Source organism: Myotis nattereri, assembly GCF_964212035.1.
Source record: "Myotis nattereri genome assembly, chromosome: X".
Taxonomy (NCBI): Eukaryota; Metazoa; Chordata; class Mammalia; order Chiroptera; family Vespertilionidae; genus Myotis; species Myotis nattereri.
Window position 1 is genome coordinate 142,508,764 of NC_138078.1, and position 15,232 is coordinate 142,523,995.

The 15,232-nt window shown below is 50.7% G+C and overlaps 1 pseudogene across 1 annotated transcript; it reads left to right on the forward strand.

Annotated features, from left to right (window-relative positions):
• Window positions 1-484: 484 nt before the first annotated feature.
• On the forward strand, window positions 485-13,690 carry LOC308511923 (ribose-5-phosphate isomerase-like; annotated as a pseudogene). Its single transcript has 5 exons — window positions 485-1,072; window positions 1,204-1,338; window positions 6,477-6,567; window positions 10,575-10,594; window positions 13,501-13,690. The product of its transcript is annotated as a ribose-5-phosphate isomerase-like (transcript).
• The last annotated feature ends 1,542 nt before the right edge of the window (window positions 13,691-15,232 follow it).

The following is a 15,232-nucleotide window of genomic DNA, read 5'->3' on the forward strand; positions in this document are numbered from 1 at the left end:
ATATTTATTTTATATGTTTAAATGTTTAAATGCCATTTAAGAAAGAAAAATCGACCCCAAAAATGAGTTCGCGTGTCACCTCTGACACGCGTGTCATAGGTTCGTCATCACTGCTAAGCTGAGCAGGGAATTTGTACTGACCCAGACAACCATGTTAATGGACCAAGCAGAGCTGTTGTTAAGGTTCAGAGAGACAGTTTTGACCTTGGACTTAGGCATACCTTCACCCTGGCCAACTGAGCTGCAGAGTGCGAGTGAACTACATGTGAGATCAAACATTGGGACTTCTAAGAGGATTATGTAAAGGGGCACCATCCTGAGCACCATCTACAGGCTGGTCCTAGCCCTGCCACTCTAGCACCCAGGGCTGGTCCTCGGCCCACCCCGGTGTGAGTTGTCTGCGATTCGAGGAGGCTCAGGCAGAACAAGCACCAATGGTAAGGAGGCCAAGAAACTTGTAGGCCTCTCAAAGAAGGAGAATCTCATGAGGAATAACCAAGTACTGGGGATTGGAAGTGGTTCTACAGTTGCCCACGCTGTGCAGCAAATAGCCGAGAGAATGACACAAGGGAATGTGAACCTTGTCTGTGTTCCCACCTCCTTCCAGGTCCATCAGCTCATCCTGCAGTCTGGCTTAACTCTCAGTGACCTGGACCAACACCCACAGATCGCCCTCGCCCTTGCCCTCGATGGTGCTGATGAAGCAGATGCTGATCTCAATCTCATCAAAGGCGGTGGAGGCTGCCTGACCCAGGAGAAGATTGTGGTGGGCTATACCAGTGCTTTATTGTGATGCCAGTTTCAGGAAAGGTTCAAAGAACCTTGTGGATCAGGGGTGCAAGTGATTCCCCATCGAGGTCATCCCAATGACTCACGTCCCAGTGAGCTGAGTTTGGGGGCATGGTTGAACTTCAAATGGCCATCAACAAGGCAGGTCCCATGGTGATGAATAATGGGAATATGGGAATTTTATCCTGGCCTGGAAGTTTGACCATGTGTACAAATAGAGCGAAGTGAACACAGCTATCAAAATTATCCCAGGTGTGGCCCTGGCTGTTGTGGGGAGTTGTTGGTAATCAACTTGAGCGGGAGCCTGGGGTGAAGGCCAGCCTCTGCGGTATAAGGAAGCCCGAGGCACTGGAAAATTCAGCTGCGGATGGCGCCTTAACCACGTCTTCCCCAGCAAGCTCACTGTGCTTTCAGCTGCCTCCTGGAGGCAGAGATGGCCGGCAGGTCCATGGCCACAGATGACCAACACCACCTGCAGGCGGTTCAAAAGATGTTCACCGTGAAGGGCAGCACGCGGGCTGTGTCAGCTGTAGAAGGAGCCGAGATGGAGTGGGGGCAAGTGCTCAGGGCCTAAGAGCCAGTGTTAGGCAGAGAGGGTCCGCGTCGTGCATACAAGGAGACACTCGAGTGTCAGGTCTCAGGAGAGGGGGTGTGCGCTGGGTGTAAGGGAGTCATCACCTTTAACGTGATTTTTATCCCCCACCTTTAGCAAATGGACTACAGACGACCCTGGTCAGCTCTGAGCCTCCCTGGAAAAGCTTTCGGTGGAGATGGGGAACATTCAGTGCCTGTGGCCTGACACACCCAATGGTCTGAACCAAGGGCAGAAGAGAAAGTCAGTTGGACACCTAGGTGGCCCCGTCTGCCACCTCCACAAAGAATGCTGTGATGAACATCCTCATATAAACTCCTTAAGGGGGTAGGTGACAGCTTCCCAAGGGCACAGTTGCCGGGTTTTCCGGATGGGCAGACTATTTGACACAGTTGTGTCAGGGTGCCCTCTGCTAGGACTGTGGCCATCTCCACTGCACCATATCCTTGGGATCTTTGGGGGTTTCTTCTTCTGTAACTAGACCATTCATATCCTTTGCCCCGTTACAAAACTAGGATTGCCGTTATCTTCTTGATGACCAGGAGGTTGTTTTAAAAATATATTCTTGATATTCTTCCCTTATTAATTTTATTTTTTATTATTTTTTAATGTATATATTTATTGATTTCAAAGTGGAAAGGAAAGGGAGAGAAAGAAACATCAATGATGAGAGATGATCATTGATCAGCTGCCTCCAGCACGCCCCCTACGGGGACCAGGCCTGCAACTGGGCATGTGCCTTTGACGGGAATCAAACCTTGGACCCTTCAGTCTGCAGGCCGACACTATCCACTGAGCCAAACTGGCCAGGGCTCCATTACTAATTTTATTTTATTTTTTAATTAAATCTTTATTGTTCAGTTTATTACAGTTGTTTCTCTCCCCCCGCCCCCATAGCTCACCTCCTCCCGGTTCCCAACCCACTCTCCGCCCTCACCCTCACCCTCACCGCCCCACTGTCCTCATCCATAGGTGCACGATTTTTGTCCAGTCTCTTCCCGCATCCCCCACACCCCTTTCCCCCCAAGAATAGTCAGTCTACTCCCTTTCTATGCCCTTGATTCTATTATAATCACAAGTTTATTCTGTTCATCAGATTATTTATTCACTTGATTTTTAGATTCACTTGTTGATAGATGTGTATTTGTAGTTCATAATTTGTGTCTTTACCTTTTTCCTCTTCTTCCTCCTCTTAAAGGATACCTTTCCGCATTTCATATAATACTGGTTTGGTGGTGATGAACTCCTTTAGCTTTTTCTTATCTGTGAAGCTCTTTATCTGACCTTCAATTCTGAATGATAGCTTTGCTGAGTAAAGTAATCTTGGTTGTAGGTTCTTGGCATTCATCACTTTGAGTATTTCTTGCCACTCCCTTTTGGCCTACAAAGTTTCTGTTGAGAAATCAGCTGACAGTCGTATGGGTACACCCTTGTAGGTAACTGACTGTCTTTCTCTTGCTGCTTTTAAGATTCTCTCTTTGTCTTTTGCTCTTGGCATTTTAATTATGATGTGTCTTGGTGTGGTCCTCTTTGGATTCCTTTTGTTTGGGGTTCTCTGCGCTTCCTGGACTTGTGAGTCTATTTCTTTCATCAGGTAGGGGAAGTTTTCTGTCATTATTTCTTCAAATTGGTTTTCAATATCTTGCTTTCTCTCTTCTTCTGCTACCCCTATAATTCAGATGTTGGTATGCTTGAAGCTGTCCCAGAGGCTCCTTACACTATCTTCCTATTTTTGGATTCTTTTTTCATTTTGCTTTTCCGGTTGAGTGTTTTTTGCTTCTTCGTATTTAAAATCTTTGACTTGATTCTTGCGATCCTGTAGTCTGCTGTTGGAACTCTGCATATCCTTTATTTCAGTCAGTGTATGCTTAATTTCTAGTTGGTCCTTTTTCATAACCTCGAGGGTCTCACTAGATTTCTTGAGGGTCTCACTACATTTATCGGTGGTCTCACCAGACTTTTTGAGGGTCTTACTAAATTTATTGGCAATTTCTAGAAAGTTCTTGAAAAACCTTAAAAGTGTGGTTTTGAACTCCATATCCAGTAGTTTGCTTTCCTCCATTTCTGTCATTTGTGTCCTGTTTCTTTGTCTCCGCTTTTTTTATTCTTCCCTGTGTTGATAGAGTGGCTTTCTGTGTTAGGTGTCCTATAGGGCCCAGTGGCTCAGCCTCCCCAATTACCTGAGGTGGACACTCTTGGTGCACCCCCTTGTGGGCTTTGTGAACAGTCTTGTCGTAGTTAAGCCTTGATTGTTGTAGGTATCAATGGGAGGAATTGACCTCCAGGCCAATTGGCTACGAGAATCAGCTGTGTCTGCAGTGGGAGAACTTGTGTGCTGGAAACACCCTTCTGGGGCAAAACTTGCTTCAGTGGGGCTTTGGTGCTCACTCAGTCTGCCCCCTTAGTGTGTCCTTTATGGATCCAAGGAGCTGCAATCTGGATGGTGCCACTCTGACCACTTGGCACACTGGCTCCTGGATCTCTAAGGAGGTGCTAATCTAGCCTCTGCCTGAGGCTACCCAGCAGGAGCTTAGCTGTGAAGCAATGCAAGTTTCTCTGGGGCCTTGGGCCAACTACAATTTTGTTAGGTAATTTTCAGATTGCAAAGGGCCAGGCCTTTCATATGCAAAAGCCGGGGCACAGCTTGGGCGGGGTGGGGGTCCCAGGGGATCAACAGGGTGGAGCAAGCAGCTATGGCTGCTCTCAGAGGATCTGCTTCTCAGTGTCCTGGCAATCGTTGCAAGCACTTCCGAGAGAAAGCTGCCCTCAAGTTCCGACCGATACCAGACAGTCCAATTTCTCCCGTATGAGTCAGGTTCCCCAGAGACTCACCTGGAACTGGAACTCAGAGCTTGAGACTCCCTACTGATTGAGAAAGACAACCGTGTCCTCAGCCGCCAGCTCTCTCCATGTGCACCTCTGTACCTCTGTACTTCCGCACCGCAGCTCCTCTGAGTCTCGGTATGCTTTTCTCTTTCCTTCTAGTTGTAGAATTTCCACTCAGCCAGCCTTCCTGTGGTTCTGGATGATGTCCGTTCCATCTTTTAGTTGTATTCTTGAAGTGGTTGTGCTAAGCAGCAATCTCCGGTGTTTACCTATGCTGCCATCTTGGGTTTTTTTCTCCCTTACTAATTTTAAATAACATTTAAGTTCTACCCTACTCTTTGGCCACAAGAATATTTTCTTTATTAACTTTAATCAATAATTTAATAATCATTATTGCTAGACACTGTTCCAGGCTTCCATAGAAGTTATATACTAATGGGGAGCGACAGTCAAGAAACAAAACAAATAATTACAGCTAGGCTGGTGTTGCTCAGTGGTTGAGCATCAACCTATGAACCAGGAGGTCACAGTTCAATTCCCAGTCAGGCCACATGCCCGGTTTGCTGACTTGATCCCCAATGTGGGGCATGCTTGAGGTAGCTGATCAATGATTCTCTCTCATCATTTATGTTTCTTTTTCTCTCTCTCCCCTCTTCATTTTCTCTCTGAAATCCATACAAATATATTAAAAAAACAATAACTACATTATGTAGTGTGTGAGCAGGTGGGGAGTCTTATGGTATGAAATAAAGCGGGGGGAAAGATAAGGAGTACTGGGATGAGTGGTTTTCAATTTTAAATGGGGTGGTTGGGTAGACTTCATTGTGTGAGTGAGATTGGAACAAAGGCTAGAAGGTGGTGGGGAGAGGGAGTAGACCAGTGAGCTGGAGCAGTGTGAGTGAAGAAGAGAGTGGCAGGATAGGGGTCAGAGAATTGGCGGGCCAGTTGCTGTAAGACCTCAGAGGTCATACTAAGGGCTTGTGCTCTGAGTGAAATGGGAAATAATGGAGGATTCTTATGGGTTATATTGTGCCCTCCAAAAAGGATATGTTGAAGTCCTAATCCCCGGTGCCTGTTAATAAGGTCTTATTTTGAAATTGGGTGTTTGCGGATGTAATTATTTAAGACTAGAGGCCCAATGTAGAAAATTCATGCAAGAGTAGACCTTCCTTCCCCTGGCTGCTGTCACTGGTTTCCCTCTTGCACCCAGGACCCAGGCTTCCCTCACAGCCCGACTTTGTCCAGAAGGTCGTCTAGAAGGACGTCTGGTCTAATTAGCATATTATGCTTTTATTATTATAGATGAGGTCATACCGGGTTAGGGAGGCAAATTTGTTGAAAACAAGGTATATCAGAGAGAGCTAACTCCTCCCCCAAAATGTGTAACTAATCCTCTCAACACTTTTCTTTACTTCTTTGAAATCTTAGTAAGGACAAAATTCTAATTCCAGTACTGGGTTGTTTTATCTTCCCATGCAAACTAAGTTTGTTGTTTTTGTTTTTAATTTTGGCAGGAATCAGGACTAATGGTAAGAAATAATCATGGGCAAACTAGAATTGTGGTGGGAGGGTTCACTTTCTGGATAGCAATTGCGTACTGCAGACTAACAGCCTGAAAAAATAAATAGGAACAAATTTTTAACTCAGTAATTCTACCTTTTGGAATCTATCTTGAGGAAATAACCATTCACGCAAAATCATATAGAATAATTCCAATGAATCATCCTATGTAATAAAAGCCTAATATGCAAATTGTTCAACCAGGAGTTCAACCACTCTCTATGATGTGCACTGACCACCAGGGAGCAGCTGGAACATGGCGGGTGTTGGCGATGCGGTGCTAGCAGCAGGCGGCAGTGGAGGCACTGCTGGCCCGACGAGAGTGGGACTGCAGTGGGATGGTGGAGCAGGTGAGTGGGTAGCACCAGGCCAAGGCAGGTGCAAGTGGAGAGCTGATTGCCCTGCAGACGGCGACCAGCAGCGGTGGCAGGGGGCAGGGCCGCTGCCTGGCTCCCAGGCACTGAGGGAGCTGGGTGGAGGGGCCCAGCCCCGACCGATCGCCCTGTCGACAGTGACCAGTGGCCAGCAGGCCCTGGGCTCGGATGAGGAACTGGGGTGGGTGGTAGCAACCAACCTCCATTGGAGCCCGGGCAGAGGGCTGCGACCTCTTGCCGGATACCTGGGGGTTGGGGTGACTGGGACAGAGGTGTGATGCGAATGCGGGGTATCCGCTGAGCTCGCTCTCACTCCCCCTGCCACTCTACTCCAGGACGCCAGGGCTCGAATGCTGGGGAAGCCCCCATGCTCAGGTGCTAGGCACCCACAAGGAGCTCATCCTGCACCCGCGCGGCCTCTTTCAGGTGAGCCAGGCCGCAGCCCACAGGAGCTGGTCTGTGAGGCTGGCCGGGAGAGAACCCGCTGCCCGCCCGGCTTCTGTGTGGTGCTACTGGGTGGCCCAGAGGCCCATGCTGCACCCTGGCCCATGTCGTCTAGCTGTGCTCACCGCATCTCTGCATGGGGACTCTGGCGCCATGACTCAGGCAGGTGGGGGCCCAGGGGCCCAAGTGCTGCCCAGGGCCCAGAGGTCGGCTAGGACTTGCCCTTCCACACCAGACGCTCATGCTTTGATCGCCAGCCAGGCCTAGGGATCACACCTGTGCACGAATTTCATGCACCAGGCCTCTAGTTATTTATAAGAAGAGGGAAAACAGAAACATTAAATGTTTTACAATTAAATTATTGTACTTCTTTTATGCATCCAATGATATGTGTTTAAAGTTTTTTCTTAGAGGAAAACTCATATGTTAAATGAAAATAGTTCAGAAAGAATTTAATCCTGATCTTGCAAAAATTATATATGGTGGAACCTCAAACTTAATTCATTCTGGAGGGCTGTTGGAGAAGTGATTTGTTCGAAAACCGAATCATTTTCCCCCCAATCAAATATAATGTAAATTGAATTAATCCATTCCAGACCCCCAAATGATTCTGTTGTAACTTTTCATATATACAGTGCATGTCTAATGTACTGTTTAAGGTGTAAATAAACACTTCTTTTCTTAAGTTTATCGAACCACCCCTACTAGCCTTAAAGGAATCACTTTTAGCACTTGGTCCAGGGATGTCTTTCAGATCAGCATGCAGCATCTTTTCTTGTTCAGTTATCACTGCCTCCCAAATGCTGTCACTGGCTAACTGCTTTTCCTTCATCCAAATCAACAACAGTTTTCCTACCTCTTCCATTGCCTGTGATCAGTTTTTTATTAAAATCTTCACCAGAGGATATTTTCCCATTGATTTTTAGAGAGAGTGGAAGAGAGAGGAAAGACAGAGAGAAATACCGATGTGAAAGAAACACATCAATTGGTTGCTTCCTGAAGGAACCCAAACCAGGGCCTGGACCAGGGAGAAGCCTGTATTCGAGGTTCGTGCCCTTGATCAGAATCGAACCTGGGACCCTTGGTCCCACAGGCTGACGCTCTACCCATTGAGCCAAACTGGCTAGGGCTGTGATCAGTTTCTTTCACACCCTTAGCAACATTGGCACTCTTGATGGCCTCCTAATGTTTTAAAATTGTGCTTATCCTTGATGTTGATTGAGCCAGCAACAAAAGCATTCTTTCCATTGTTTGTTGCCTGAGAGATACTTTGTCACGCTGACGTATCAGCTTGAAAGGATTGTCAGTTCAAAAACTGAAGATTGGTTCCACAATCTAGGCATTTTTCTGTGAACAACTTGGTTGAGAACCTAATTTTTGAAGATGGGAGATGGTGGAGAAATGACGTTTGACTGAATTGTATGCTATTTTTGTGCATGTAATATATAAAGCAACTATAAAACTAAGAAAATATTCCCACATACTGGCAGCTGTTAATGCACAATGGCATGACAAATCATTTGCATTTTCTTCCATTTCCTGAAGTGTCTTCAACTGATTAGAAAAGCTGAATTCCACATCTCCGCTCCAACCCAGGGACAAAGGCAAGTAAATATGGAGGATTGGGTAACTGAAAATGTACTCAGAGGAGAGTAGCAATTCACTTTTATTTTCTGCTGTAACACACAATCTAGAAACCCTCTTCCAGCAACAGCGAAACAATGGAATTGAAAGTAACAAAGGGGCAATACAAGCAAACAATTAGGCAAGGCCCACGTAATGAAGTGGCAGCTTCTGTAGGGTTCCATGCCTCAGGGAAGCATGCACTACCTAGGGAGGGCCTCTAGCTTAGTCCCAGCCCCTTTTCAGACATGAGCGCGAAGTGCGCTGCGTGTTCAGAACCAATAGGCCAAGCTCATGGAGACAGGAGCAGAGAGAAAGTCCCATTTGTTCAGGGTCTTCAGCACTCAGTCGGCTGAATGAGGGGGAAAGAAAATCAAGTTATGTGATAACTCTGCTTCTAGCTCTCTGGCCCCTCTGGTGGTGACAGGCCCAGTACACCAGGAGGACCTCCTGACTTGTTTTGTTTTGGGGGGGGGGTGTCTCCAATTCACTATTAGATTGACCCTCCGCAGAACCACGCTAACCACCTGCCACCACTCCCCACTTGGCCCTTTTTTATTATTATTATTTTTTAATTTTTTTTTAATATATTCTATTGATTTTTTACAGAGAGAAAGAGAGAGAGATAGAGAGTCAGAAACATCGATGAGAGAGAAACATCGACCAGCCGCCTCCTGCACATCCCCCACCGGGGATGTGCCCGCAACCCAGGTACATGCCCTTGACCGGAATCGAACCTGGGACCTTTCAGTCCGCAGGCCGACGCCCTATCCACTGAGCCAAACCGGTTTCGGCAGTTGGCCCTTTTTAGAACTTCCATAATTAGAAGATTGTTAGATAGGATAAGCTCCTTCCGAACCGCCCTGGGGAGGGGTTGGGAATGGCGGGCCAGGGCCTGGACAGCCCTCACTGCCTCCATGGGTGATGGGAAAGGCACCAGGAGGAAGCTAGTGGAGGTTTAGTTAAGGCACCATGCAATCCACACTTGTCCTATTTCCCTTCAGGTCACTGTCACCCCTCTTAAGCCCTCCCTCCCCCGCCCTTCCCTCCTTCCTGGTCCCTCAGACCACCTCCCCCCACCATCTCAACTGCCCATCACTGGCCCATCCCCTCAGCCACCGGGGGCTCCCCTCTCCCCTCAGTACCCCCAGGCTGACCCCCTCTTCCCCATCCCATTGCCTCTCCCAGCCACTCCTCAAAAAAGGATACTAATTGAGCTGTTGTCTTCCTGGCCTTCTGGTTGTGGACCCAGCATGTGAACTGGGCCCTGGCAAGGCACCTCCGCCCAGCCCGGGAGGGTCGAGTGCCCTCATGACTGGAGCTCCTCCGCCTTCAGCACCAGCCTCTCCCATGCTGCCTGTACCGGGTCCCTCTTGGTCTCCAGGGCCATCTGGATTGCCCTGGCCTTCAGCATCTTCCGCCACACCGCCTGCACCTTGGTCTCCAGCCTGCATGGTTCCTCAGCCTTTTGACTTCTGAGAGGCAGCTTAATGGCAGAGGGAATGAGGCTCCCTCCGAAGCTCTGCCCTCTAGCGGGAGAAATTGTTCAACCCTTCAGGTCCTGTGCCACTTCCCAGAAACCCCTCTTGAGGCCTCTGGGCACGAGACTGTTTCCTGCCCAGCCTGCCCTGCCCCCAGCTTGTGGTGAGCCTCAAAGCCTGAGCTGGTGCAGCCCAGCTACCCTCACGGGTGACCAGCTTGCTAACTGCCAGTCCCTGTCATCGAGTTCTGGGAGTGAGTCAGGTGCCTCTGGGCCAGTCCCAGCCTGTCCTCCCAGGGCTCCACATGTGGCCAGAGTCTGCAAAGCCTGTGCAGGACCCAGCCCTGAGGGTATTACCAGCAGAGTTACCTTAGGCAGCTCTCAGTCGGAGCGCAGGCCCGGCTGGCCACTATGGAGGGGCAGCTGCACAGGGGCTGCTCAGAGCATGTGGGCGCCCAAGATGCAGGGGTTCCCCAGGGACTCTAACGGGCTTGTCCTGGATGTGTGGACGTTGCGTACAGCAGCAACCTCAGGCTTCCTGAGGGTGGGACATGCGTGCCTTGAAGGAGCACTGGGGAGTCTCCCACATTGGCCAAGATGGCAAGGGGGTGGTTCTTACACCCAGCATGCCAAAAGATGCATGGACAAGCGCCAGAAGCCAGAATTTATAAGTGGATAGGGCCCAAGCACCCAAAGGCTAGAAGGAGCAATGCATTTGTCCCAAACACCCCAAAAGCTAGCAAGATAATTGGATAGAAAAAAGTTCTCCCCTCGCTATCTCTATTAAGAACTGGGTTTGAGAAAGAAGGGGGGTTGTCTTTGAGACCCGAGTCCACCATTCTTCCAGGGCTGGCACCTGAATAAAACCTCTTTCCTTTTGCACCAGCACAAGCCTGGCAAGTTCTGGTGAGCCCACAGAGCAGAACGTGCGTTTTTCAGTTACAACAGGAGTCATTCCTGGGCCTTGCCTCCCCCTCAGCATCCTCCAGCCCAGGATGGATGGGCCTTGCTCCTTCCACACCATTCTGCACTTCTCTGTCTACACTCCATGGTGCCTCCCAACCTGGGGGAGGGAGGTAGCTGCCAGACCCACTGCATCTGCTCTGTGATTGCCAGGAGCCCGGTACACATGCTGCCATGTCTCCAGGCCCCAGGCTTGGGCCAGTCCAGCCCAGGTGCTCACGAGGGACCAGTTTGACACAAGGGCCACAGGAGTGTGAGCACCACCTTAGGACAACTCCCAGTTGCTCTGCCCTCTGCTGGCACAGCCCTCATGGGCTGTCCTTCTTCCTAGAAGCAAAGTCTTGCTGTTCAAGGGTGGGGGGTGGAAAGTGGGGGTAGGGGTGGGGATGGAGGTGCCAGGGCCCCTCAGCTGAGAAGTAACCCTGTGTCCGCTGGCCTATTGGTATCAGAAGGTGGGCAAACTGGAATTCTGGTGGGAAGGCACACTTTTGGTTTTTATTTTATTTATTAATTTATCATTTTTTAAAATATATTTTTATTGATTTCAGAGAGGAAAGGAGAGGGAGAGATAGAAACATCAATGAGAGAGAATCATTGATCAGCTGCCTCCTGCACACCCCATACTGGGGATCGAGCCTGCAACCCAGGCATGTGCCCTTGACCAGAATCGAACCCAGGACCCTTCAGTCTGCAGGCAGATGTTCTATCCACTGAGCCAAACCAGCTAGGATAGAGGGCACACTTTTTGGATAGCAATTGTGTACTATAGATTAACAGCCTTAAAAATAAACGTAAAAATTTAACTCTCAGTCATTATGCCTTTTGGAATGTATCTTGAGGAAATAACCATCCATGCACAATCACAGGGAAGAATTGCATTGCATTATTATTTATACCAGAAGGAAAACAGAAACACTAAATGTTTTAAAAAATATATTTTATTGATTTTTTACAGAGAGGAAGGGAGAGAGATAGAGAGTTAGAAACATCGATGAGAGAGAAACATCGATCAGCTGCCTCCTGCACATCCCCCACTGGAGATATGCCCGCAACCCAGGTACATGCCCTTGACCAGAATCGAACCCGGGACCCTTCAGTCCGCAGGCCGGCGCTCTATCCACTGAGCCAAACCGGAAAAACACATTGTTAAGCAATTACATGATTGTACTTCTTTTATGCATCCAGTGACATGTATTTCAAGTTTTTCTTAGAAAGAGGGAGAGAACATATATTAAATACAAGTAGTTCAGAAAAATGTAACCCTGAACTTGAAAAATTTACCAGTACACATTGCATGTGATTTTCGGGCATCCAATTTGTAAATGCATCCATAAATCCAAGAAAATGTTCCAAAATACTGACAGCTGTTCATGCTGAATGGCATGACACAATTCATTTTCATTTTCCTCCATTTCCTAAATTGTTCCCCACTGACCAGAGTAACTGAATTGCACACCTCAGTTCCAAACCAGGGACAAAGTCAAATGAATGTGGGGGCTGTGGTAACAAAACACACTCAGAAAAGAGCAGCAGCTCGCTTTTATTTTCTGCTGTAACCAACAGCTTAGAACCTCCGCCTCTAGAAATGGGGAAACAATAGAATTGAGAGTACCGAAGGGCAAGTACAAGTAAACAATTAGGCCCCCATGATGATTTGGCAACTCTAGGGTACATGTCTCAAGGAAGCATGCACCAATAGGGACTTAAATCTTAGTCCCCACTTATAGTACTGGGGTTAACAAAAAAAAATGAGGGCAAAATGTGCTGCATGGCGTGAATCATCAGGGAAAGATCACGGAGACAGGCAGAGATGGAAGTTGCCAGTTGGTCAGTGTTTCCAGCAGTCAGCCGGCTAAATGAGGGAAAAAGAAAATCAAATACAATATGATAAATCGGCACCGAGCTCTCTCTGTCCCCTCAGGTGGCGACAGGCCCAGTTCACCATGAGGATCTCCCTAGAACTGACTTTCTATTTATTATTCTTTTAGAGAGAGAGAGTGGAAGGGAGGTGGAAGGAAGAGAGACAAGAGAGAGGGGGGAAGGAGAGAGAGTGGGAGTGAGAGAAATACAAATGTGAGAGGAGAAACACGTGGATCAGTTGCTTCTCTCACACACTGGCCATGAACTGACTGGGGGGCAGGTATTGAACCTGCAACCCAGGTAGGTGCCCTTAACAGGGAATAGGACCTTCCACCCTCCAGGGTGCCTGCCCAGGCTCTAACCACTAAGCCTCACTGGCCAGGGCTAGATCTGACTTTTGGGGGAATCTCCAATTCAATGTTATCAAGACCCTCGGGAGACCCACCCTAGCCACCTGTCCGCCCCACCTCCAGTCCCCACCATGACCCTCTTTAGAACTAACATAGCAAGAAGCCTGCCAGACACTGTGACCTCCTGGCGAAGAGTCCTAGGGTGAGGTTGGAAAGGAAGGCCCAGAAAATGATAGGCTATCTCTGCCTCCAAGGATGACCTGAAGGGCACCAGGAGGACGCTAGAGGAGAGTCAGTTAAGGCACCATCCCATCCAGACTTTGCTGCTTCCGCTCAGGCCACTCTCCCCCGTCTTAGTCCCCTCACGCATGGTCCCTCCTTCCTGGTCCCTCAGGCCGCCTCCCCCACCATCTCCACTGTCCGCCATTACCCATCCCCTCAGCCCCCCGCCCCCCCACCCCCGGCCGGCCCCGGCCCTCTTCCCTCCCTACCCAGGCTGACCCCTCCTCCCGACCCAGTGTCTGGCCTAGGTCCATCCCCCTGACCACCCGGCCCCTCCTCAAATAGGATACAACTGGAAAATGTCTGGTCTTGGCCTTCCGGCCATGGGCAATGGCTCGGCATCTGCGTTTGGCCCAGGAGCGTCGAGGGCCCGGGCGACCTGTGGCGCTTCCCTGGCGACAGCACCGGCCTCCCCGCTGCCGCCTCTCCCGGGGCCCTCGTGGCCTCCAGGGCCATCTGGGATGCCAGGGTCACCCGGAATGGCCTGTCCTTCCCCATCTTCGGCCCCGCGGCCTGGGACACCGTCGTCATCCTCCATGGCCCCTGAGCCTCTCCTTGGGACTTCTGAGAGCTGCTCACCTCTCAGGGGAAGAGGCCTTGTCTGGAAGCCTCGCCCCCTAGTGGGTACCACCACTTGAAGGCCCAGAGCGCATGCGCACAAACAGGCCCTGCGCCATTGGCCAGAATCCCAGCCAATGAGTGCCCTTTGCAGGTGTCTGTTTCCCACAAGCCTGCCCAGCGCTCAGGAGGAACTGAGCCAACAGAGGGCAGAGGTACTAGGTATTGACCAGGGCTGGTGCTGCGGCTCCTTTTCTGCTTGTGTCCAACTTGCTGGTCCCTCCTGAGCGCCTGGACCCCGCCCGCCCCAGCCTGACGTGTGAGACAGGGCGGTGTGCGTGCGGGCAGAGGCAGAGGGGCCGGCAGCTACCCTTCCCCCATGCTGGGGAACCGCACTAAGTCACAGTGCCCGGGTGGGAACTGGTGCTGAAGGAGCAAGGCCCATCCATCCCGCCTCCTCCAGGGTCTGAGTTGGGGTTCGCGGGGGCAGGGCAGGCGGGGCCAGGCGGGACTGCCGGGGGACCGGCCCAGAGGCCCCTGACCCACTCTCAGGCCCAACGACAGGGACCCCCGGCGGCCAGCTGTTCACCGTGAGGGTAGCTGGGCAGGCACCAGAACAGGCTCTGAGGCTCCCCCGCCAGCCTGTTGCTGGGCAGGCTTCGCGGGAAACATTCATATACCCAGGGCACTCATTGGCTGGGTTTCTGGCCAATGGAACAGGGCCTGTTTGCGCCAGCCTGTTGCTGGGCAGGCTTCGTGGGAAATATTCATATACCCAGGGCACTCATTGGCTGGGTTTCTGGCCAATGGCGCAGGGCCTGTTTGCGCATGCGCTCTGGGAGTTCAAGTGGTTGTACCCACTAGGGGGCGAGGCTCCGGACCAACCCATCTTCCCTTAGAGGTGCACGGGCTCTCAGAAGTCGCAAGGAGAGGCTGAGGGGCCATGGAGGATGACGACGGTGTCCCAGGCCGCGTGGCCGAAGATGGGGAAGAACAGGCCATTCCAGGCGACCCTGGCATCCCAGATGGCCCTGGAGGCCTCAGGGGCCCCGGGAGAGGCGGCAGAGGTGAAGGCGGTGCAGTTCCCAGGGAAGCGCCATAGGTCACTGAGGCCCTCAATGCTCCAGGGCCAGAAGCAGATGCCGACCCAGAACCCATGGCCGGAAGGCCAATACGAGACATTTTTCACTTGTATCCTATTTGAGGAGGGGCCGGGTGGTCAGGGGGACGGACCTAGGCCAGACACTGGGTCGGGAGGAGGGGTCAGCCTGGGTAGTGAGGGAAGAGGGGCGGGGACGGCCGGGGGTGGGGGGGCGGGGGGCTGAGGGGATGGGTAATGGCGGACAGTGGAGATGGTGGGGGAGGCGGCCTGAGGGACCAGGAAGGAGGGACCATACGTGAGGGGACAAGACGCGGGAGAGTGGCCTGAGCGGAAGCAGCAAAGTCTGGATGGGATGGTGCCTTAACTGATTCTCCTCTAGCGTCCTTAAGGTGCCGTTCAGCTCATCTATGGAGGCACAGGTAGCGTTCC